This window comes from Psittacula echo, assembly GCF_963264785.1.
Source record: "Psittacula echo genome assembly, chromosome: 3".
Lineage (NCBI taxonomy): Eukaryota > Metazoa > Chordata > Aves > Psittaciformes > Psittacidae > Psittacula > Psittacula echo.
Genome location: NC_137736.1, coordinates 59,915,387 through 59,942,353, shown reverse-complemented (window position 1 = coordinate 59,942,353; position 26,967 = coordinate 59,915,387). Strand labels below are relative to the sequence as shown.

Below are 26,967 nucleotides of genomic sequence, written 5' to 3'. Positions count from 1 at the left end.
TAAGTAATAGTACTGTGACGTTACTATTGGCCCACCAGCCATTTGGTTGTCCATACTTAGAGGAAGCTAGTTGAAGAATACAAGCATACAGTCTGTACTAATAACCTACCTTTGGAAACAGACCAAGAAGATAAAAAGGTGTCTGTAAAAGTAAGCCTTGATACCCAAACTGCAGCAATGAGACAGACAAGCTCAGGAGCCATAATAGGATGCTCAGTGTGGCTTTAGACGATGGAACAAATGTGGACAGAGATAAGTGTGGCTGAAAAATTATGAGGTTGAAAATACATACAAGAAAGACAAAACAAAGCACAATATTGGAAAAGTGACCAGTGGGAGAAGGCATGTGGATCCTGATTTCTACTTATGTCTTCTGCATCCCAGAAAACCAGTTGGAGGTCAATCTCCTCACTCACTAGAGCAGTGCAGAGTTGCCTCCCTGTGTCATTGACCTTTGCTGATGTTCTTTCTCCTCTGACAAAGTTTACATGTTTCCTGTTATTTACCCTATGTAGAAAAGTCGGGGGTGTTGGTTCATTACAATGCAAAAGGAAAACATAAGAGAAAATCTGGAGGCATTAGAAATGCAAAATTCCTTGGAGTAGGCCTAAAGGGGATGCCCTGGGAAAGTGACATGGCAGAGCCTGACCCTTAACCTCATTTCCTTGTCATCCTGGCTGGGCTCTGTAGACACCTTGTCTCTGACTTTTCTCAGTATTTGTTTAAGCAGACTTAGATCTCCAGCCTAGACTCCTTGGCACTGCCCATGTGATGGAGAGCACTGTAATAGGTATATAATTTTTGCTTAGAAAAGAATAAAAATCCTCCCCAGAAAATCTATTCGGGCTACTCCTGCAGCAAGCTAAGATACCATAAAGTTTTTGATAACTAAATCCATTTAGTGCTTCATCTCTCCACCTTAAATCATTTTCCTCTAATATTAGACAAAACTACAGCACAATAAAAAACAGTAATGGTCAGGCACTTGGCTTAATAAAAGAGTCTTTTCAATTGCTATTATAACATAGAAAAGAGGTCAGCCATTTCAGCATAGATCTTAAAGTTAGCTGGAATATTTGTAATATTAACAGAAGAATCAAAGCTGCTTCTCTGCCAACCGTGCTGCAAATAAGGATGCTGCAAGTAAGGACTTCAGAAGCCCCAGAGGACTTTGCTTTAATAAGCAAGTCATCTAAAAGCACTGCTGCAGACAACCAGAGGGTACAAAATAACCCAGACCAGAAATGATCTGACAGCAGAGAAACATTGGAAGGCAACAGGTTTGCTCTAGACAACTGGATAAAAACCAAGACACTTTTGATAAATAAGTATTTATCTTTGTGCCTTTTTGGTTTGTTTTTCATGGTTTGGTTGGGCTTTTTTCTCCCCTAAAAGTTAATCAGAAGCATTGAAAGCAGAAATGGAGTGTTATTTGCAGGTTTTGTTTTTGTTGTTGTAAGAAATTGAGAGGATACTGTGCTATAAATAAAAGCTTGTAAGTAAATTGCCAGCACATTAAAACCTGCCTAACAAGAGATTAAGATGGTCTGAAGTCAATGACTCAGATCATAAACAGTGCTGCCGTTGGCTGAAACGATTAATCACTGTGGTACAAAAGAAAAGAGGAAATTTGTTAAAAAACAAGCAAGGGGCAGGATGCTAACTCCAGGGGCACGCTGATTGGCTCTTTAATAATGTATAACGAAGCACATGCCAGATCAAAAGCAAATCATATGCAGCTGGTAGAAAATGAAATGGCATTAGCAGAGGATTTGTCTAGCTATGAAGCTATTTAGGAAACTGCTGTCTATTAATGTAATGTCTGTTAAAGATTTTCAAATTAATTTTTGCTCATAGAAACCCCATAAATAAAACATGTTATATGCATTTTAGATATATGCATGCACACATATGAGGATACCCATGTGTATGCATTTGCATTATAAATACCGCAAATATTTAGTCACAACTTTGCAAAATTACCAGGCCTTATTAGCAGCTATTCAGGCTAATTAAAACATCTTCACATTCTTATTTTAATTGTTACTCTGCGTGAGTGTGTGCTGAATAATTGTTACTTGGTTGTGCTATGGTACTATTTTTGCTGTGATGGAATTATACAAACGTGTGGCAGAGGAAGAGAGGGGCACTGATGTCACAGCCCTTTTCCTCACAAGTTACATGGTCAGCTTTTAAAATCTAAAGGTGACACATCTGTCTGCCGAGCTCCTTCAGCTTCAAAGCCAGGGAGAGATGCTTAAGAAGGGAGGTGCTTTTCCATCAGCATCCGCTTTCTGAGACGCTGATATGCCCATGGGTGGCTGAGGCTAGGCTTGTGCAGACGTCCGGAAGCACGTGCTTCTGCATCTAGGAGCAGCATTGACCCGTTTTTAATCCAGTGAAACCCTGAGGCACAGCCCCTGGCCTGAAACCCAGGGGCTGTCCCTTTCCAGTCTCATGGTCTAAACCTTAGGCTGGACCCTTCATTGTGCCTCCTGGGCTGCTGGCTTGGGCTTTTCTGTCTCACCAGAGGTTTGGCTTCAACAAGAGGGAGCAGCATTGTATGCTCTCCTGGACAGTAGGAGCCACCTGAGGCTGACAAAAGCCCTTGACGTCCCTGCTCTTGAGGTCAGCCCAAGTGGCCTCTCTGCCATCGTCACTCTCCAACACTTAGTGTTTGAAAGACAGCTTTACTCTGTGCTGTTTCACAATAACTGGTGCTGCTTTGCTGTCACACTGCTCCATTCTTGTCACTGCACAGCAGAAACCATCAGCTGATGTGAGCAGCATGCATGGGGAAAAGCAGAGCTCATGCAGACTGGCAGCCCATTGCCTTTCTGCAATTACCAACAACAGTTCATTTCTGTCACCACTTACTAAAAACATGGCATAGCTACTGAAATAAGTGAGCACTTAAGGGAAACCCAGACCTTTTATATCTGCCACTTATTTCCTGATTATCTTCCTGGAGGTCAGGCCCTTCATTTTGACACTTAATGAATAAAATGCCCACGTTGCAGGAAATGGGATAATGAATTGTGAAAAGACATAATCAGCAATGACTAAATAATTAAGGGAATTGAAATGTAGAGTCATGTGGGAATGTATTAATAATAACATGATTTTTCCATATGCTAAAAAATTCTGTCTGTTTTTAGAAAATCAGTAATCACACATGCTCTGTGGCAAAAAAAAAGCTAATGTAGACTAATAGGAACTGTAATTAGATGTTCTGCTTTTAAACAGCTGAATAAAAGATGAAATCATATAGAAAGTATATTTAGATACAAGCCAGAAAGTAAACTGATTATTATTCATAGTGCTGTTAATAGGAGCAGTAATTTATGCATCTAGTGGGAATCATGTTAGGCAATTAGGAAAGGGAGTCACACTTGACTTCCCTTTATGCATTTACATATTTATATATTTTTCTATATCTTGCCAATGTTTCCATCTTTCCAGTTACCTTTAATTGACATAACTGCTTGGAATAATACCGTTTACAGTAGAATTCTCTGATGGAGTTCAAAAGTTGGCCTTCACTTAAAGAAAACCACACAAGCTTCTCTTTGATCATATTTGTCTCCTGGCATTGGACTTCTGCAGGTCCCTGGTACTACATGAAGAATGGGACTTTTGAATTTCTCTCAGCACTTTAACTTCAACAGCTTGCAGCAGAAATTATCATGGCAGTTGGACAGAACTGTGCCCGCTTCTGCTCCCCTCTGTCTCTATTACCTTATTCCTGCTTACCAAGCACCCAAGTTCAATTGCTTAGTCTCTGCTCCTAACAAAACCTGGGATCCTCTAATTCATCACAGTCCCAGCACTGAAATCCCAGTGATCTGGATTTTGGTTTTGTCTGGTGGTGTTGTGTTTGTGGAATACACGATGCTTTGTATGTATTTAATACTTTCAACACTTCAATGCAAGAATGCTTTATGCTTTCTTTGTGCAACAACATAGTTATTGTTTTCATCTGACAGTGTCCTAGCATCTAATCATGTGTTAATGCAAAATCTCAGCCATCCCATAAAATGTGGGTCAGCTGGAAAGGGTCACATTGCCAGATACATTTGAACAGATGGGTGGGCTGAGGTACAGAGAGCTGTCGTGGTTTGCTCAAGGTAAAAAAGCAAGTCAGTAGCACAGCAAAGATTAAAATTCAAGGCATGAGATCAGAGAAGGATTAAATGCCATGTTCATCTGTTTCATTTCCAGACATATATAACATGTACCTCAGATAATCTGCAGGTATCACAGTCTGGAAATATTCAGAACATAACTCTCAAAAAGGAGAGTCAGGAAGACGACAGGGAAGGGACCTCCAGGTCCCTCAGGGAGGGGTGCACCAGTGGGTGGGAAGGGGACTTCTCAACAGGAACTATGCTGTTACTGGGTTGCAGGGGTGTGTTACAGCTAACCTGCCACCGTGAGTACTCAGGGACAGCACAAGGCGATAACCTGAACCAAGTGCTCACTTCCGCAGGTTTGGGTTGGAAGAGACCTTAAAGATCATCTAGTCCAACTCTCCTGATATGAGAAAGGATGTCTTCAACTAGATCGGGTTGCTCAAAGCCCTGTCCCGCCTGACCTTGAATGTTTCCAGGGATAGGTCATTTACAAACTCTTTGGGCAACCTGTTCCAGTGTTTCATCATTTCATTGTAAAAAGTTTCTCCCTTCTATCTAGTCTAAATCTACCCTCTTTTAGTTTAAAACAATTACCCCTTGTCCCATCACAACAGGCCCTACTAAAATGTCTGCCCCCATCTTCATAATAAGTCCCCTTTAAGGGGCTGCAATATGGTCTCCCTGGAGCCTTCTCTTCTAAAGACCAGCAGTCTCTTTTTACCTCTCTGTGTAACGCTTACCTGGGCAAAACTGCCCCATAAGCTAGACCCCAGTTATGGCCAGCTATGTCTGAGATGACTTCCCCACCAGACTTGTAACATGTTACCAACCCTAAATTTTGAATTATTATAGCCTGGTTTTACTTGCCATGGTTCTTCTGCTAAGGCTGTTCTTCTCATCACTTTGTTGAGCGCAATGTAGAGTCATGTGGGAATGTATGACTACATAGAGGAATATAGAGAAAGAGTACCAGAGCCTCCCCAGGGCTTGGGGCATTCCTCCCCACTCGCTCTGTCTCTCCGCAAGCCCTCCCAGAGACGAGGACCTTGTGTCTGGGCCCGGCCCTCTGGATGCAGGGCTTGTGTTTTGGCTGCAGACCATCTTTTGTAATTGGGCTGGCGAGTGCTGTGTCTGCTCTCGCTTGGGGCTGGGGCTGCCAGTGACAGCTGCTCCTTCACTACTGGGGCTACAGATGGCTCCACCAGCACCCAGCAGCTCGCCCTCCAATGGTCCTCACCTTCCCCCTTTCCTGCAGAATCGTCTTTACACTACTACTTTTAGTAGACGTTATTCAGTAATGACCCGCTCTTCATCACACCCTGCCTCCCTCTTCTATTCAAGAGCTGGGAAGCAGGGGGTACTCCATAAGCAATGTTGTATTAAGCTTCAAGCTACAGACAAAAGTGATTAAAAGCAGTAAATACATTCCCATGCATTGCAATAATGCTATTTTTTTATCAGACAGAGGATGATTTTAATTTGCCCCCCATGAGCATCCATGGTGCGCCTCCCTGGCCGGCCATCCTAGGCATTGCAAGGGGTCTGGGCTCATTGCGTTTGTTCTCCATCAAAGTGTGATATCTGGGGATGGATTCTGCAGGCTTAAAATAGAAACATTCTTGCTTGCTGCTGCTGATGTATCATTGGGTAATCATTAAATAAATTCAGTGTTTTACTGCATTAACAAAAACACATGATTGTTTAACAGAGTATATTACAGAAGATGGAGGCTTTAATGGTCTCTATGGATTTTTAGTTTGTAAGAGTACATTATGAAGCTGTCTTGGTAGGGTGCTGTTTTCATATGTGAAAGAAGTTACTGGCGTTATACATCATTTTTATATCTTGTTGCTAGGCAACATATCATAGTGCAGTTATTGCAAAGGTGTCTGCTTCCTCGTTAAAAATCTTCATGTTGCTCCTTAATTCTGCAAAATTAGCTCTGTTATTGATCTTATCCTGCTTCCTCAGATATCTATTGATTGCAGTTTCCTCCGTTAGGTTTTGGAGAAATATAAGGCTTTTTATTACCTGAATTTGGGGTTGAAACCTAAAGCATGTCCATTAAAGCTAATCTTTACTTTCCCCCTTCATTGTAATTTGTTTCCATGAAGGGAGCCATGCGTTTCCGTTCACTTGGGATTCAAAATCAGAAAAGTAATTTGAATGGTGGTATATTTAAGATACGGCCTGTGACAGCGAGGCTTAAAAAAACCAGCAACAACAAAAAGCAGGGGCTACCTAGGGTGTTGTGGGAAAGATCTAAAAATTCCCTTTAAAACTCATTTCTTCCTCCTTTCAAGATAATCTGCAGTTCCTGCTTCAGCATAGTGCTGTTGCAAACTCCTGCTATATTAGCATTTCCAAATCTGCAGGCAGTTTTCCCTCAGCTTGGGTCAGGCTGTGCAAGATTTGGGGCTTTACAGGACCGAGCTGACTTCATCACCTCACTTCATGCTCGCCTGGAGAAGTCAAATCCATTTCAGAAAAGCGCACTTGTTAATAACAGGCAGCATCACTCGCAAGGATCTTCCGCACAGCAAAATAACATTGTTTTTTCTGAGTGCCAGTGTTTATTCCCTTCATTGCCGCTCCTCCCAAGCTTCCTTGAGTTGGAGAGCTGTTTGCCGGGGCCATATGTGCTCCCCAGAGGCAGTGGTAGCTCTGGCATGTGTACCCCCAGATGCTTCTGCAGTCTCACACAGAGCCAGGGCATGTGGAGCGGCTGCCGGCACCAGGCAAGGGGGGAACCGGGGGCTTCCTCAGGCCTGCGTGTGCGGCAAATGGCGCTTTATTATCCTCATCCCTCATACCTTTGTTACCGGCATATTGTAATTCCTTTCATTAACCAGACTTAATGCAGTGGCTGTTGGTATAACTACTGTTCATTTTGGGGCAAATGGCACTATTGTAATATCAGATTTTAATTAAGCTGTTTTGGATAAAATCTGACATACTAAAAGCCTTTGTAAATGCTGTTCCTCAGTACACACCCACACAACAACAACCGGTAAATCAATTGGATTTCATCTAACCTCTCCTTTGGAAGACATAATTTGGCATGTGCTATCAGGGCAGTTGTTTCTAAAGGCATGAGCTCCAGAGGAGGGATTGAGTGAAAGAAACATGAAAGAAGTTCATTCTCTTCTTTTTTAAGCTGTAGAAGAGTTAAAAGTAGATATAAGACTTTGTTATGCTCTAAAGCCTGTTTTTTTAAAGGAATAATGTTCAAATAATTAATTTATAATGGGACTAATTAGTTCTGTGAAATTTTAATAGATGAAGTTGCAAATGAAAGAAAAGAAATTGCAGAGGCCAAAAGGTTTAACTTCACAATCAATCACGGGACTTTCCTAAAAAATGTCTAAAAATAATTTTGACAACCTTTTAAAACTGATAGTTACCTGCTCACTTTAAACAACTGCCTACATGCACATTTCACCCTTGGAACACACTGGGCTATTCCTTAATGGCCATGTAGCTTCATTTGCATCCTACCTGCTTCCCTGTAACTTGCAAGGGAAGACATAGGGCAGCCTCACACTACTTTTCTATTGCTTCTAAGTACACAATTTGCCCTTAACATTTGGGGCCTAGATTGTACAACAGATTAAGCCCTGTTCCTCCAACATAATTAGTGAAAACATTAATGTTGTTTCCCCTCTAACAATTCCTCTGCTCCACGTCACTCTTTGCCCCTGATAATAGCAAGTGATGAATATTCAGCCTGACCAGCTTGGTCTAATTCCTTTCCCCAACTCTGATCTCTCTGAGAGACACTGTTAAAATGGATGTGACTCGCTGTAGTCTCAGAAGTGTTACCAGTGTCCAGAGGAACCTTCCTTTCATTTCAGAGAAGAAACGAGTTTGGGAAATCAGCATCTCCTTTAGTATCTGTTTATCCATAGAGTCACGCTTTGTTTGATGGATTTGTCCAATAAACTCAGCTATCAGTCGGAATCAGCTTAACTGGATGATTGTTTAATTCATGGGAAATTTCTGCCACAGGTTGCTCAGCTGAATTGGCTCAGTTAATCACCTGTTGTTTCTCCGTGCAAAACACAGAGAATTCTCTCTTAATCCACCTTCAGATTAAAACATTAACTGAGACGATGCTATGGGACAACAAGAGCAATCTGTGAGCACCAAAAAGCCTGTTACTTCTTACCCATCAACTCCAGAACAAAATAGAAGATACCTCATCATCAAACGGATGAGCCTCCAACTCATGTACAGCATTGTGTGCAATATCTACATTGCTCATTATTTCACTGGTTTATAAAAAATTCAGCACTGATTTCTGAACAGACTATAGTTCCATTGGCTCTCGTTACTTCAGAAAGGCTATCCTTGCTGGTCAGCAAGCCAGATGTCCAGCAGGATTCCCCATCGCCCTTCTCTCCCAGCTACCAGAGTATCTATCCCCCCTAACGTGCAGGTGGTTGGCTTAGGAGATGAAGAGACAAGCACGAAATTGAAAACTTCCCAGTCCCGATTCCAGGACCGTTCAGGTGCTGACAGGCAACCTTAGCCTTGTGCTGTTACAACCACAAAACTCTTCACCTGGATCGTGGAGAGCAATGTTTTTTTCCATATTGTCAAGGAAACATATGGCTTTCAAGAAGATGCCTATTTCTGGCTGCCATAAACTGGCACGGTCTGTAAAATGCCCTACCCCATCAACTCAGCTTTTCAGGGCTCTGCAGGGATTTGTAGATGAAATAATCTCTGTGACCAGGAAGAGTCATGTTACCAACTCCTATTTGCTATGCACTTCATTAAAAAACCCTGGATGTTTTACTCCCATAAATTCTCTGCTTCTCCACTGACTCTCTGGATGCCCATAATTCTTAGAAAACTCAAGTAGGCAAGATCAGAATAATTTTGTTTCTCCAACATGATGAATCTGCCAGCCCTGCCTGTTGCCTTCCTGTGAATCTTAGTTTCCCAGAACAAGAGCCAAATTTGACACCTGGTGCCAGCCACCACCAGATAGTTCAAGGTTTTTTGGCCAACACTCTTCAAAACATCTTAATGCCAAGTGCAGAACCCTCTACAAAGCTGAATGTAAGAAGTGTAGGGACTGGATTGCTTCCCAGCAGCTCTCTGATCAGCTCAGTCAGAATATATCCATGAGCTTTGTTGTTGGAGCCCAGCGGCATGGTCGCATGATCTCTTATCATGATGGTTTTGGTCCTGATACTTTCATTTCAGTCTGAGTTGCCAGGGTTAAAAAAAGAAGGAACACTGAGCCAATCTGCAGCTTCAACCATGGGACACTTTTGCTGGCATACATTTTCCTACCTTGTGAAATATGGCGTTTCTTGGCCTTTGCTGGACTTGCCCCCAGTTTACTTATCAACTTTTGCTTAGGATACAGAGGTGTACAATGCCTTTGATCAGCCTGATGGTTAAATGTGCTCTGATACTTCTAGCGAAAAAAAGCCAAAATGGTAAACATGAGCAGTAGCAGGTGGGCTGCCAACATACTGTTACATAATCTTAGTGAGATTAAGACTATTTTGTTAGGCAAAATAAACTCATTGTTTCCTTGTATTGCTTCCTCTGTCTGCATCAGTCTTGAGTTTCATCTCATGTATTAGAACTGCTGGTGCTTTGGGGCAGGAACTGCTTTTTCAGTGTCTGTGTGGGGCACAGGAGTCTAGACCATATCTGGACGTTTTCACCTCCCATTCACAATTACCAGGTAGTTCCACTTCCCAAAGTGAGATTATTTGCAGAGACCTTGTGTTCCTAGCTGGGAGGGAGCCTTCATCTTGGCATTTCAACTTGGCTTACAACAGCCTGAAAGGAGACTTTCTTAGAGAACGGTGGAGACACCCAGAACCTGTTGGCTTGCCCACTCCTTGCCTCATCCTTTAAAGGAAAAAGTTTAGCCTCATCTGAAATTGTTTCCAAAGTTCAAAAGATTCTGAGAGGTCCCAAACCTTAGGTCCCTTTACTAAAAATTATGCAGCTGTAGCTTTGCTTCTCATGAGGCATTTGCCCGCACAGTTGTCTCTCTACCTTATCAGGCCATCCCAGCTTCAGGGTGGAGTTCCTCACAGACTTTTACTATGTCTTCTGAAGGTACAGAAGTGAATCTTTAAAACCTGTATATCTCAGGAAAAAAAAATATAGTTATTTCAGCACCCCATAGCATTCATTCTTCTGAGAGCTTTCAATAAAGCCCAGGCACAGGTAAGTTCAATACTGCAAATGTTGTGTTTAGATTATGTCACAACTTACAGATATCTTAAGACTTCTGCAAATATCACATCAATCTTCTACTCCAGCAGTTTAGCCTTCTACCCATTTTCTTCCCCAGAATCTCAAATCACTCACAACAAAGATGGTGAAATGTCATTCAATGTGTAAAGGAGTGGTACATTCAGGTAATACCCTCAAATTGCTGAGGTGTTCAGTCTGAAATGATTAGATTTTCAAATTACTCTCATGCGGACTTGTCCAGGTGAATTTTTTACTGTATTCCTTTTTCCCATGGGTTACTAAAGAGTATCCTCCAGACAAAGACCGTTCTCCGTTTGCAGAGGTACTCAGACCTGCTTCTTAATGCTTTGTTTACTCGTTAACTTTTCCAAGTCCTCAATTCCGCTTGGTAAATCAGAGACCAGTGCTGATAAAGGTGTCCCCCACTGTTCTTTGGGTAAACTTTCTCCTCCAACATCTGGATTTAAAATGCAGCTTGTTCGTTAGTAAGAATGGGGACCAGCTCTTGGAGGAAAGGAGCAGCTTCCTTGGCATTAACTGTGGTTTTTCACAAAGAGTTTTCCACACAGACTTCCTAATTCATCTCCTCTCCCTGCTGACTTGGAACCCAGTGGTCTGGCATACCTCACTGTTGAGGTACCAAGTGTTAAATGACCTCCCCATGACAACCTTACTGCAGGTGCTCCTGAAAGGGTCTGAATGGGAATGGTGCACCTGGAGGTGCCTCTAGTGTTTACCACTGTAGAGGAAAGCAGTGTCTCCTGCACCAGAAACTTGCCCCTGGAGCAAAATCTGTGTGGACAACCCCTCTTCAAGAACCCCAGTCAATGCCGGGTAAGTTACCTTCTTTTCCCCCTCCTTCTGTAATTAGACATCCCAATTATGTAGTTTAATCTAATTAAAGTAATGATGCAATTATGCAATAATTGATACATAATCGGCATGTAAAAACCTGTGTAAGTATTATTTAACCAACAGAGTAAATTCGAGATGAACCTGTTCAGTCTCTTAAAAGTATATAATTTCATCAGCAGTTTGAATAAGGGATTTTGCCTACTTGTGCATTTTTAAATCCTTACTGCCACTAGCAAAATTACTTTTTTTTTCCCTATTTGTGAGCATTCAGCTTTCATTGACTTCAATGAGAGCTGTCTCTGAGAACCCACAAACAGAAGTAAAGCTCAGTGCCTCTGGGAGACTCACCACAAGTATCTCATCCAAAGATGGCAAAGTGCTACAAAGCCATTTCAGGAACGCCCAGTACTGCATTGCCTGCTGTTAGAGGTGATTAAAAAAATCTAAATCTCATTGTCAATTGCAAGAGAAGAGAGCTGAGTGGTACCTGTACTGGTACTTTCTCAACAAAACTTACCGCTTAAGATCCTTCGTTTTTCCAAAATTAATTAAAATTGACTCCCTTATTATCCAAAATAACTGTGCAAAAAAATGCATATTACATATGCACCACACTTACAAATGTATAGACTAAGCCTTAGCTGTGGATCAACCCAAGGTCTCATGCACCAAAATCATGAGAATGTGCAGGTGGATGCATGAGTCTTTGCAATAATGGCACAAAAAGGAATCTAGTTTTCTAGTATTGGCTTATTTTTCTGAAATAGATAGACTGAGAAGCATATGTTTCATCGTATGAGGATGTTAGCTGTATCTGCAACAGCCAAAGACCCATGTTCTGAAATGACATCTGAGACCTGGGGGTTTGTCTGATAAGAAATGGGATTTCTTCTCATCCTTGGATAATACTTCCTGTACATACCCCCCATCCCCTCACTGTTGTGCAGTGAACTATTTACCCTATATGGTTTTTTTCCACCAGTGATGTGGCTGAACGTCAGCAATATCTTACCCTTGTTTTGGAAAGCACTGTGGAATCAAATGCATACACATTCATATAGCGCTCTATAATTAATCCAGCATGTCTGGATGTGTGAAGGAATGAGATTGGCTTGTCCCTTTCTTTGTCTCTGTTGCATAACTCTTGCTTTAAACTAGGTGTATTATCCTGTGAGATGTTATATAGCAAGTTTGTTCAAATTGCCCCAGTAGCTGTGTCTGTAAAACTATTCACAAGCAGAGAAGATTCAGAGGAAAATTTGAATGTTCGCTGATAAGCAGTCACTTGGGCTTTTTTGTTGGTTTTTGGATTTGGGTATGGGGGGTTTTTTTTTCACAATTTGCTACTGAGGATCTAGTTGTAAGTGTTATTACCCATGTGTGTGGAAGTATAGTTTTGATTTGATCCATATTCTCTTTAATGCCAGAATTGCTAAAAAAAAAAAAAATAAAAACCTTTTAAAATTTGGTTTCAAATTCAAGTATGATGGTTTTACTGTTATCTTTTAATTGTTAGTATTCATACTGCTAGTGGAAGTGTATAATCTTTTTCATGATAGACACTCAAAATATGTAAAATAAAAAAGCCTACGACTGAACAGTTGCTCGTTCATGGTGATATAAATTCTATTTTACATATGGAAGTAACTGAGAGCCTGCACATATGGTCCACAGTTTTCAAGCTTAAGAAGAACTCGCAGGTGCTTACCCTCTAAACACTGGTAAGGGTGATGTAGAGAGCATCTTCGTCTTCCAGTATTTTTCTTTCACGCACTTGGTTTCAAACTGAATGTAAGGGGACAGACTTGGCTGAGCAGCGTATGAAGGAAGTTTCCGGTGTCAGACTGAGCCTTAGTTCCTTTGACCCAGCAACAGAAAAAAAGCCATTCACATGCCTTTCTTGGGTGAAATTCTGTCATTGATGGGCTGGAGAACCTCAGTATATCCATTCAGTAACAGACTTCTGGAGACTGAAAGAAAGCAACTAAAAACTATGGGAAAATTCAGCAGGCACACTACTGCATTTAAAAAAACCCCGAACAAATCAACAAAAAAAACACCACCAAAACCAACACCACCACAACCCCCAAAACAACCAAACAAAATCAAAACCTATTTATATTCCATGGAAAAAAAATCAGCATTAAAAACTAGCGTACAATTATTTCATGGCTCTGCTTATATTTCTTACTAATAAAAGCGTCTGTAATGCAGCTCACAGGAAACATCGTTGTGTTAGTTTTCTACCAATCTTTCTCTTCATTGTTGTAGCAGCAAACTCACAAATATTTGGTGTAGGAACTTGAGCTGAATTTGCCAATAGTTTGGTAATTCTGATAGGCCAGGGGCTGCTGTCTTTGCTCAAGGTACAAAACCAGACAAAGTACAACTGATCTCAAATTGCTGAGCGTGATTTAAAGGAAAATCTTTGAAAGAAGTATAACTGCCTGAATTACTACTCTTTTATATGTTTTTAAATGAGAATGTAAAGGCCAAGGGCGTTTTTTCCTATTTAGTACTATTAAATCCATCATTAAATCTCTCACTGAACACTGGATGAATTTAATGGTGCCCTCAAGTGCCGATGCTGATGCTTGACTGTGTTAATATTGTTGTATATACAGATACAATAAATAACACTTAGCTAAGGTAGTATTAGCAACCTTATTGGGTATATCAATACAAATAGCTGTACTAATGAGATTAAGCATCAGAAACCAATGGTGATATGAATCTAGGCACTGGGGCTAAAATATGATAGGGATTCAACACTTTGAACCTGTCAATAAAAACAAATAGACTCTAGTAAAAGCTTTACTGCTAGTTGGTATTAAAGGATTAATCTGAAAGTACATTTTTTATCTTTTCTCATCTCACTTTATAACATGCTCTGTCTTAGAACCTCAGACTGTCTTGCACACAGATATTACAACTGCTTCTATTTGCTGAACAGTCAGCAAAACCCCTGGCAGGCTACTCTGCTTTGCCTTGCTGTAACCAGAGCTTCTTTTGATTGACATAATTCAGCACTGGGGATGGACCAGGTTTGTACCACTGGTATTACAGCTGATATTCTGGACACAGGGTTGCACTAGCTGAGTCACTTCTAGATCACTGTTTCTTGAATCAACGTACACTGGTTGGGTGCAATTGTCTTGTCATGCAGGTTATTTTAAGGCACCTAACAGAATTCCAGGATCCCATTTTTTCCCACAAAAAAGCATGAAATGTTCATGATTGCTGCTCTTTAAGCATTGTAGTAACCTCCAAATGTCTCCACTTCATTTTGAGGGTGTTCCTGATTTATAATTTCATTGCTGGTAGGGAAAAAAGCTCTATGTTGTGATCTTACTTCTGATAGGATTCTATGTATACTAAAGCTTTGAAGGATATATCCACTGCTTTGTTTTACTAAGAAACTTTTTCAAAGTGAAAAAAAAAAAAAGAGAACTGGCCTAAAGGACTACCTTTAATCAACAGGGTGAAATCCTTCCCTGGGTAGGAAAGTCACTGAAGTCTTAAGTGGGAATTAATTGATACACAGACATTATGTGGACCTTCTTAATGCAGTGAATTGCAGTTTGATGGTTCTTATGAAGAGAAATCAAAAGAAATTAACATTTCCTACCACAAAAAAACCTGTCATGACTTTTAATATTTAAAATTTTCAATTCTAAGGCAGCTGTTCCCAGTTCCCTGCTCTCTAAATAATAGGTGGCATAATTGAAAAGTGGTAATGGTATGTCCTGTTTCCGTTTTCTTTATGTATTACTTCATTTTTTTCCCACATGATTTCTATAAGCTAAAAAAATACCAAAACCAAAGCTATACATATCCTCATTTTTTTTAAATGACAGCAAAATATGTTAATTTTCCTGTAAAGTGGATAAGGAAATCATGCGTAGTTGAGAGCTTAAGAATAAACATGCATTTGTAACCATCTTACTTCCTTGCGTGCCTCTGTCATGATGCAGCCTGCAATTTCATAATCACCTACTGTTTGCTGGCAAACATCTTGAGGAATGTTTTAGAGAGTTGTAAAAACTTTTCTTAGCATCATTTTCCATAACATCCTATCTGTAAAACCAAGCTGTCTTTCTACTGAGAGTCTGGTACTACATCAGTGGAGAATACACGAAAGTGGTGAGGCAGCATGATACTCTAGTCCGTGTAGCCTTTCTGTGCATGTGAGTGTTTCATCAGTTCAAGTTTAATTTTTTCATAACCAGTCTACTTAGGAACTGTTCCTATTCATTTAATTTGGTTTTAACTAATTTAGATAAATCTAAATGTGTTTGGTTTTGGTTAAAGTGGTTTATTTTTTTAAACAGATGCAAATTTCTTATTCAGACAATGCCTACAACAATGAATAAGGTGCTAGTGTTGCTCTGGTTCTTAATGAAATATATGGTGTAATGGATGAAGCCAGAACATTTGCTTTAGGGAGACAGTTAAGGACTCGGTGTATATTTTCATTCCTTCTGCTATTTTTTTCCAAGTGGAGTCACAGAATGGCATTGTCACCCTTCATACCAGTTGTGCTGGGACAGGGATTTTCATAAGGGATTTTCTGACTCAAGGTTCTTTCAACCTTAATTCCAGTTTTATATATTTTACCTCATAATAATAGTACAGTACTTACAGAGATTACAAGGGTGCTGGGATGCTTAATTCAGGTTTGCAGAATACCTTGCAAATGAAAGCCAATGTGTACAATAAGAGCTAAATACTGTTTGAGGGCTTAAAGCAGGCAGAGCTTGAGACAATCATAGCTTTGAAGAACCCACTTAATATAAACATTAGATAAGTGTGAATTGCACAGCTAAAGATTGGTGTCCTTCACTTCTCTATGGGTGTATTTGCAGCTAGAGAGAAGTACAATTTAAAATCAGTTTTAACAAGAAAGCCAGGTTGCCTAAGGACAACTGGAGCAAAAAGGCTCTCCCTGCCTAAGACAGCTTCCCAAAGGCCAGCCCATGTGTACCAGGGAGAAGTGATAAGTGCTGTTTCATGCTCCTGGCAGTGGCTCTCAAGAACATGATGGTGAGCAGCAGTAGCCCGAGTGGGCTCCTTGCCTGTGTGTAAGGACCATGTAAGGGCTCCCAGAGGCACCATGCTGCTGGCAAGCCTAACATTTTTCTATGCAGCAGCAAGGGACTGGCCTCAAGCCCTCTCCCCACCCTTGCTACTCTTTTCAGGGTGCAGGTCTGCTGCAGCAGGAGCCTGTAACCTCTGAAGTGCTGGGACTGTGACTGTGCCCATTCTGCAAGCAGGGCCAGCGCCTCTGGTTGGCCCCATCGCAGGATTTCCCTCCTAAACACCCAAAACAACCTGCAGATGAATGCCAAAGAATAGCCTCCTTGTGCCTACTGATTTGTTGCTTTGACTCTGTGAAACAGACAAAAATTCTCATAACTGAAGCCCAGTGTGCTTTGCTTACCAAACCCTTTACTCTGTTGCAAAAACCCTGAATATGTGGTTTTGCCTCAATAAGCCACACAAAGACTGGAGCATAGCAGCGGGACTTAGGTCTTATCTCTTTCCAGGCTATATTTTTGCCTCTGTTCTCAACAATGAAACCTCCAGCCCTATTGCATCCAGTTTGCATTGGACAGGTTTCATGGCATTCATGGATGGGTGTCTCAGAAGTGCTTGAGGGACTTTAGATGAAGCGTTCATCTACTGGGACTTCTCTACTAAAGTTTTCAGCTATTTAGAGGATTCTTTCAGCACCTATTTTCTTCCTCTCTTCCTTATCCCCTATGCTTTTGACACACATTTTGGGAAAAAATCCTTCAAATATCAACACCAGAAGATGTCAAAAAGAAAAGGAAATCACTTCACCCATCTAAAATACTGCCAGATGATCTTGTCCACAAAAGTTTCTGTCAATTCAGAGATCATTAAAAATTCACAAGTTCAAGGTGCAGTAGTAGTTTTGAGGAGATTCAACTACATGTTTTATCCCTGGTAGAAGATAAAATAGCCTAGATAGAGAACCTCTACCAATGCACTGTGCAAGCTTCGGTTTTGTGTGAATTTATATTTTACTGCCAATTAAGTCCCGAAGATATTCAGTAATTTATGTAAGAGGGACTATCCTCCTTGTGTCCACTTGTGCTGGTATTTTTACCACTGTAGAAGTCAACAAAACCTGATGCTCCTGGTAACTTCTGAACAAAATCACAGCCTAAGTATGCACAGTGCCATGTACATGCTACAACATAGTGCTCCTTCCAGAAACATTACAGTCCACATATATAAATAAGAGTTGGACTACACATAACTAAAAGGAAGTGCTATGAAGTCACTTTTCCAAGTGCAGCAGGATCTGGCCAGCCTTTTACATTGCAGAGCCTTGGAGATGGCCCACCAGCCTTTGGCTGTAGCACCAAGCCCCACTTTGCCACCTTGCTAGATTTTTTTCCAGTGTGGGTGGCTGATTCTCTGGGAAAATCCAGGTTGTTTCCCTGGGGAGCCCTGAAGGGAGGAGAAGGAAGTTTGTGCCTGGCTCCCATTTCTGGCCAGGGCTCATTCACCTTGCCCTGAGGTGAGAGGTTGGTAGTATGGAAACCCTCTTTCCTCTACACCTACCAGGAGGAAGGAATGTGTATTACTGAAGACAACAGGAGGCAAAGAGGCACCTTGAGCAGTGGCTGTGCCTACGTGGACTTGCTGTTCTGCACACCACAGTCCCAACTTGGGCAGATGCCTTCATCATATTGACCCCTCAAATCCCCAAGGCATCTGGACCTTATACAGTCAAAAGCAGCAGGGGACAACTATGAGCAATAGATTACTGATACATAGGAAAGAACAAACTTTTGGTTTTATCTTTTCTAAAATACAGCGGAGCAACCCTTTCTCTTAATCACTGCCTTTGTGATCAGTACCTGGCATTCACATGTGAGTACAAATGGTTCACATGTTTTCTTGATTTATAAAGCCTGTATTGAGAGCTGTAAATGCTAAGGATTTTGATGAGTTGAGAAAGAAACTCTAGAACAAAGAACAAGAAGCCATCCTGGGTACATTTTAAGTGTGAGTCTGAATGGTGCATTTTATCACTCAGTCTGACTAGCGTTCTGAGCTGTGTAGCAAGCCAGATAACTGCAGCCACTCTCCCCTGGTTTGAGCTCGTTATCTTGTATTTGGCTGAAGCATATAATTCAGAAAAGCATCATTTCTTTATCTTAAGACTTCAAGAGATGAAGATGGGCATTTCTGTAGCACTGCATTCCAGCAGTGAGCTGCCAGATCATAAGTTGGGGTTTTTTTCCTAATTTCAGTTTTCTTTTATGTCCTTCTATACTTTGGCTCATGATGCAAGAATTTAGTGGGTTTCATCTTTTTTCTGTTATTGTGACATTTTCCGCTAACACCTATTTGGAAATTTTGTATACGTGGACTTTTACTAAGCACGAATAACCTTGATGTTTCCAGTCATCTCTTGTGAACCCTGTTGAAGGTATTGAGTATAGGATCTACCTTTTACCTTGGGACACTTGACAGTTGGCTACAAATAACTTTTTCTAAAAGTCAAGATAGAGAGGTTTTTCCCCTATAAAGGTACTTACCCAAATCAAGCATGGTAGCTGTTAGTCTAACAGGTCTGATCTCTGTAAATACCTGTGATCTTTTCTTGTTCCTTTTTCACCCTCTCAGAATTCCCAGCATTTTTAAAGAAATGTGGTCAAAGAAACGGGCTATTCCAGCATTGGTCTCACCAATTTTACTGTACTACTTGCTTCTCCATTTTCAAATAAACAAAGATGGAACGAGCTCCTTGGGCAAGAGCATGTGATGTTGGGAGATTATTTTCAGTTGCTCCTTCTCTGGTGATCTGTAACTCCTTTCTGGGTCCAGTGTCCCAGTCTACCAGGTATATACGGTATTCTTCATTTGTGAACGTGAGTTTGTCTGTGTTCAACTCCATACCTCTGTACTCTTAGCTGAACTGGTCTCTGTCAGCTTCAGCCATCAGATAGTGCCACTGTGCTACTTCTAGAATACAAATCATCAAGATTTAACATCTTTCTGTCAATTCAGATCTAGGAGGCATACGACACAACCTTGAGAACAGATGGTTGAATTCACATACGCTGAAGCATGCAGTGCTACACTGATTTCTTAATCTCATTCAGAATAAATGGCTTGTATATGAACAGATTCCCCAAGTTGTCAGAGCATCATAAACAAAATTGTTCACTAATTGCAGTCAGCCACATCCTTGCTAGGTTGTCTGGGAAGGATTTACAGGATGCTTTGCCTTGAAGAACCTCTGTGCTACAGCAGAGGAATGGGAAGAAGACTCCCTGCCTTGATGCTCAGCTGTACAGTCTGAGGTCCCGGTCTGGAGCGATTTTTCACCTGCAAATTGAGCATATTTCATCTAATATCATTAAGAAAACACAGGTGAAACACATTTCATCTGATGTCATTAAGTGCGATGGAACTATGCTTTATAGAGCCACACTTGACAGAAATTTAACTTCTAATACTTTAATTCCCACTTTTGTCTTTCAATAGTCTTTTTCTTACCCTCTCTATCATCTTTTCACACTCACCAAGAAGTTTGTTGTAGTAGGACAGAATAGAAGCTTTCTTTCTTCTTGTTATGGTTGGCAGCTTTCATAGGTATGTTAGCTGAAAGGCTTTCTGGTGGTACCTTAAACCTTAACTCAGCACAAGGTATTTAATTCATGTAATGTCTGCCCATACCTTGTGCACAGAGTACACAGGCACTACTGTTTTACCCAGAAGTTCATGAAGCTTGAAATACTTGATCAGTTGGCTGAACAAGCTGAGCTAAATTTATAAGTTCATACCCAGCGGTGAATCTCTGCTGCGGATGAGCAAAAGAGGTCTCTGTGTGAGCCCTCGGGTTCCCAGGAACCAAGTAAGGCTTTACGGTGCCTTCAGCCCTCTTAAACTGGCTTCAGGAGTATGAAAGACTGGGACTAAGAACAATTAGGCCAACTGATGACCTGCTATTTCATGTTCTGTCCTGGGAGTGAACCAGGACCACTAATGCACCTATCAGAAAGCTTCCAACATTCCACAAAATAAGAAACTTGAAAAATGTGTCTAGCTTCAAAAATTTTTTTTTTCCCCTCAGTTCTTGCTTGGATGACCTCCTCATGTTTAGCAGTGTATTTTTGTCTGGAGTAAAGGGATGTTTATATTAGAACATTACATTCATTTGTGGCAAAGATATTTTCGCATTGCTAAATATTTACTGTGATGGTATTTTTGTCTTCTCCAAACCACAGATGTTTTTCTTAGTAAATACATCTGGTTTTTAGCTTTGGACCTTTCTTGTTGTCTGCTCCTTTGTGCATATTAATGCAGTCTCCATCAAAAGCACGGTAAGTCCCTGACCAGTGTCCTGATCTTTATTTTCAATAGCCTTTGGTTTAACTTCTTGAAACATTTCCAGAGCAACGCTGAGGCCACTACCATTGCTTTGTTAGCATTCTGCAGAATTAACATGCTTGTTACAATCCCTGAAAATGTCGACTATGTGCACTTTTTCATTATTATCTGAAATCATGCAGAGATCTAGACCTTGAGGTATCCTAGGTCTTTTCCTTTCCTCTTTCTCCTCCCCCCACTCCCAAGAGGCAGCTATTCATCTTCATTAGCTACTTATGTTAGCTTGCTGCCAACTGAGAGTAGAAAACTAGCTGCATCAGTCTTGCATGGCAATTCAGGAATTTGAATCTACAGTCCTTGGGTGCAGGAGGTTAATGCACTAAAAAAGATTGTACCTTGATTAACCACATCATCTGAGCTTGCCCAGGCAAGGCTGGTTTTCAGACAGTTTGTCATATCATATGGCCCAATGCATTCATCTGAAAACATAGCTTCTTAGCTGAGGGCAGTTATTCATCATTTAGAATAAAGGAGATAAAGGAGAAATTTTGTCTTTTTTTTTTTTTCAGTGAAGAATATTTAAAAGTTTTTAAGGAAACCCTCTAAATTATGTTTATGCTTTACCTCTAAAGGAACATATTCTTCCTTTCCTGACATAAATGAATCTTTTTGCCTTAAACTCTGATACGAGAGAGCATGGCATGGGCTGTACCCTAATCAACATTCGCTATTAGAATCAAACTACATTTCTCTTGGGTATACATAGCTTCTTCTGGACTTATAGGCTCATTTAGTCCCCTGAAAATGAATAAAAATTTGCAAGAGTCTTTGTTAAGGAATTATAATCATACAGTGAAGGACCTAAATAAGTCAGTTTGATAAGTAAGCAGCCCTCTTTTTCATTTTTCTGTCCTAGATTGCTGAACCTTGACTAAATGTTGCCGGTTGTTTGCAGGATGGTTCCATTAAAGCAGAGATAATGTATTCCAAACAGAAACTTATTGCACTGGAATTTATGATTTGCTGTAAAGTGAATTGAGCCACAGATCACACTGCAAATGTTCACGATTTGGAATAGTTTCGTTCTGTAGATACCAAATACCTGGACTTTTGATGTGAACACAATCTTTAATGTTGCAGTCTGCAAAATCTCTGACCTTCTTCCTTTCCAAAAGCCTAATTTCTCTTTTTGTCTTTCTCTCTCCCCAGCCCACAGAGGCATGCACACACACAGAGTCCAGTTTCTATCAGACAATTTCAGCTGATGCCCATCCATGCAGGTCTGAAGAAACAAACACAGCACAAATGACACAGTCACAAGCTACACAATTACCTTTATTTCTTTGCTTGGAACAAAAAAATTCCTTGACAAGCACTCTCCCCCTGGACTGTCATGTATCTTTGGATGTTATACCAATGAAACCTTTTGAAAGGAATTCATATTACAGAAAGCAACAGGGCATTCGAAGGGTCTTGGGACTGGTGCCAAAGAGGAGTTGTGGTAGAATGCATTTTGCAGCAGATTGCTATGAAAAAAGTGACTCCTTGAAATCATCTTAGCAGAAACAGGAAGATGGAAGAACTGCTGACTGAGATTCAGTGCTGAACTGGCACCCAGCTCGGCGTAAACGGTGTCCTTACAGCTATTTCAGCTCCACAACAAGGAGCTTAGTAGTTGCCTTATTTCATGCTTCAGTTAGTGGGTGGGTGAAACCACATTTGTCACTTAAGTTTAGCAAGCATTTTGCATCATAAGTGACATAAATACAAACTGTAAATTAAAACCTGGCCAAAGAACTGGATGGAAAGGAAGTAAAACAGGAAAAAACAGAAGCAAGAAGATAGATAGGAAGATATTTTGTTGGGCGGAGGTGGTTCTGAATAACGTGTTACCAGAAGGATAATGTCAAAATAAAAGATGCTGAAATAGAAAGAGGAAAATTATCAAGTTCTCAAAGGATACTACAGGGCTTAGGAGGAAGAAGAAATAGAGTTAAGTAGATGAAGTTTGGATAAGTGACATGATAAAGAAAAAAGAGCAAACTTCTTTATCTTTCTATTTTACAGGTGTATATTTAATGTTTGGGTTAGAAAAGTTGCAGCAATAGCAGATACTAGAGGAATCAACTTAAAAAAAGAAATTTGCTTTTCAGATCATGGGAGCTTTATCATAGTGAAATGCTGTCAGCTTCAACATGATCTCCAAAACTTCACTGTCAGACTCTTTACTTTGGATATTTGACACTAAAATCGTAGCCATGTTGTCAGCTAGCGGCAGTGTAGCTTCACTGAACCGAACGGGATCTTTGCCAGCTGACAGCAGTTAAAGAGAGAGTCTCCTGTATTAAAAAAAAAAAAAAAAAAAAAAAAAAAAACACAGAAAGAAAAATAAAAAATTCTATTTTATGAAGACAGAGGAGTAAAGGAATTAGACACTCTCAAACTGTGTCCTGTGATCACAGTCTTGGAAAGCTCTGCGTTAGCTTTGTGTTGCCTTGACTTCCAGCTGAATAAATATATCTAATACTTCCCTAAAATGTGCATTTTAGTGTAGGTAACTACAAAGAGAGAGCCTCTGTGGTCCTTGTGAGCTAACCAGCAGAGTATTTGTAAAGGAAAATTGTGTCTCACTAATCTCCTGTAATTCCTGCGACATGTTGTAGAGCAGGGGATGAAGTTGAGCCAGCTAAAATAATTTTCCAAAGGTGTTTGACAGGGTCCTTTATGAGATGCTGCAAACATTTCTTAAATCATCATATGTGGAGAGACAAAATATTATGAAACAAAAATTAACTAGGTGAGCACAAGCAAAGAGGAGGATTAAACAATTTTCTTAATGGGCCGATGACAAGTTCTCTTTTTGGCAGCAAATGAACAGCAAGATAATACATGTGGCTAGACTTCAAATCTAGATGTTACTGGTCTCCCTACTCTGTATTAAATATAATTTTTCTGAATGAGTTCAACCATTCCCGGTATCACGGTGCCACACAGCACGATTGATGGCACTAGATAAATAGCATTGCCTTAAGTCTGGAATGAATACTATTATTTACCTCTGCATGGTACTTTTCCTGAAAAATTACCTACAAGCTAGGGTTAAAAGCCCCAAAGAAAACCCTGCCAAGCAGTCATTAATCCACAAGAAATGTCTTGTTACTTAATTGTTGCTGCGGAAACTGAATTTGGAGCAAAGATACACAATACTATAGATTTCTTTACTTGAAGGTTTTCCCCTTCAGTAAGAAGAAAAGCCAACTTGGCACACTGACTAAGATTAACTAGGCCTGGGCCTTTATAGCTTGTAAAACTGGACCTTTACATATAACTGCTGAAAACTGATTTACCACAGGTGGCGACAAGTTGTAGAGTTGTAGAGTTACAATACACGTGTGAATGAGATGTGCCATCACCACCACCACCACCACAAAGATGACAGTGTGAAACAATATCCCTGTAATTCTCACAAAGAGAAAAGTAGGGGAGTGGTTTAAAAAAGAGGGGGTGTCAGAGCCACCTCTCAGTCTTCAGCAGGAGGAGGATGGCAATCGTCATCATCTCAGACAAGCTGTCCTGCAGTTGGGCATATGTGCTTATCCATACGTATTTTTAAGCACTCTACTTAGGGCTTTCTTCTTTGATCTAGAAATATTTGTCTTCCCCACTTCTGACCCCAAATGGCTTCTCAGTGCTTCCTTTAATTTACATTGTTCAGGACTTTGAGGTTAAACTTGATGTAAGTTTGGAGAAAGATCTGAATTGGTTTTGAATTAGACTATTATCTTGTAATGGCTGGAACATTTTCTAGTGCCAGCTGTTTCAGACATATTTTTTTGTCTGATTTATTCTAAAAAAAAACCCAAAAAAACAAAAAAAAAATCCCTGCTTTTTTCTCTTTATAATTTCAAGAAACTTCTGTGTCAATTAATGCTCTAACACCAATTTGAAGGTGCTGTGGATCTTAAGTACATTCAAATTTCCATCAGTCCATTTGAAACATTGTTTTCAGTCCAGTGGATGCCCTGTGCCGATACTGCCAATCCCAAACTCCGAAAACGGTCAAGTTAGCTGAGCAGAAAAGAGAAATTGTGCTTGAAAGCTTATTTTAACAATAAAAGTTGAGTCCTTTCTATTTAGTTAGATAGATAGTTGCCTTTTTTGCTTACATTTTCAAACATTTCACACCATGTAGTAAAAAAAGATCTTGATATATTCATATGTCACCACTAGTACTTTTAATCTGTCTCAAATATCTTCAGATAAAGTCTAAAATCACAAGATTTGGTACACAGGAACATGCTCTGAATTTGTTTCTTCTTGACCTTGCAAAGTGTTGGCACTTCCCGCACACCTATTTCCTTTCTCCTGATTTTTGATGTTCTGTTCTTGGCAGCCAGAAGGAGACTGTGCACATAGTTTAATATTCATCTTTTAAAAATATTTTACTATATTTAAATCAGCACTCTTCAGTGTTGACAACCTATAGTTTTCTGATTTTTTTTTCTTAATTTGATTTCTTTTTATAGTTTTTTAAATTCCAAATGGTAGTGATAATTACACCACCAGATCACAACTCAAAATACTGTTCTAGTAAATTCCCATTCAAATATTCATGGTAATGTCAATTATTAACCCTGGCAAGCATCAGTGGTCTTACTAAGTATTTGTGTCAGAAAGGCTTACAAGCAATTTAAATTATGTAGAAAGCTTTATTATATACTACAACTCAAAGTAAAAAGGGGGAAGAGAAGCTGCTGAAAAAAAAAAAAAAAAAAAAAGACCATTAAGGGCATTTTTCATTGAAGTGTGGATGAGAAATAATCTTGGGGAAAAGAGAAATGAAACATTTTGACATGTCAAAAAAAAGGTCACCCTTATTTTTAATCAGCCCTCTGGTCCTTTCCCTGGATGAAGGCGTCATTGCCAGACTTGGGCAGGCAAGGTGGGAGGGAAAAGCTTTGCTGCTGTAACAGATTGGTTTCTGCATGGCATATAGCAGACCTCTCAAGATAGTTCTCTGAAGGTGACAGTGGGGGTCAGCCAGTGTATAACCTGGAGGAGCTGCTTCTTGGGCAAATGGAAATCAGAAGTACCGAACAGCATATTTCACAAGCAGGATTAACTTTAAGTCAAAACCACCAGACGTTACAAATCTAGCTGCCCCAATTCTTCAGTTGACAGGGACAACGTGTAAAGCATTGCCCTTCAGAAGAAAGGGACACGTAGCTCATTCCCATGCACATTTTGGGCTCAGCACCTCAATTTGTAGGGAAAAACACTTTGTGTGGAAGTGGGGTTTTACCAGTGGAAACATCTGAAGGCTACATGTGCAATGTCCCATTTTCTAGAAAGTAAGCAAATGGTCCTGTAAGGGAAAAGCAGAGAAAAGCAGGTGATAAAGCAATACATTTTTAGATCACAGCCTTAGGATTAAATGTCCACATTGCAAATCTCCTTTTCATCAATTTATTGTCATAACCCTTTACTGCTGGAATATTTCTTAATATATAAATCCTTAATCTTTTGAAAAACAATAGCGAGTGTGCCAGGTACTTGAAGCAGAAAACAATCTGGTTGCCTGTGCTTTTGTTGCCTGAGTCTAAAAACTTACTCTATATTAAAAAATGCTGTATACTGCTATTGCTGGCACTTATCAGATAAGGAAGTCATAAGATGAACAATCTGCCTTAAAGAACTGAAAAGCAAAGCAATTCTGATACTGAAACTGCAAACCAGATGATGCTCTGATTAGAGGCATGCACATAGATTAGAGACATATATCATGTAACTTTTTAGCCTCAAATAAAATAAAAGAATGCAGTTTTTATTAGGAAATAAAATGTTTATCAAGAATGCTTTAAAGGTGACATTTATTACTAATAGACTGTGTTGAAAGGGCTTATCCTTTCATTGGCAGATGATCCTTTCTCTGGCAGAACAGCCAGAGACTTCCCTCTATGTAAAAAACGTCCCAGCACAGTCTGTGCTGGGTCAGGAAGCATTTCCGTCAGCACTTATGAAGGATGGGCAAGAGACTCACCTGCACCTTTTTTCAAGCAATGAATGAGTCATGGAAATATAACTCCAGTATTATTTTGGGACTGATCATGGATCTTAGCACAACTTCTTGGAATATCAATGAGAAACAATCCCACAGTCAGCTAATGTATCAAACTCCAGCACAGCATCTGCCAGGCAAACTCTTGATAGTGTCAGCGAGCCCCCTGCTTAGGCAGGATGTTATTTGCTCTTCAACTCTTGACTCTTCAGGGTTGTCACGCTCCACACTGCTTCTCATATTAATTGTGTTAAGTTACTGTGTACCGAATATTATGGCTGTTGGTGCTGAACATGCCAAAAAACATGTCTATCC

General features: G+C 40.2%; 1 protein-coding gene across 1 annotated transcript in view; it reads left to right on the top strand.

Annotated features, from left to right (window-relative positions):
• Positions 1-26,967, top strand: part of AFF3 (ALF transcription elongation factor 3) — a gene marked incomplete at both ends in the record, with an annotated part of 320,155 nt that overhangs the window by 162,223 nt on the left and 130,965 nt on the right. The window lies entirely within an intron of this gene.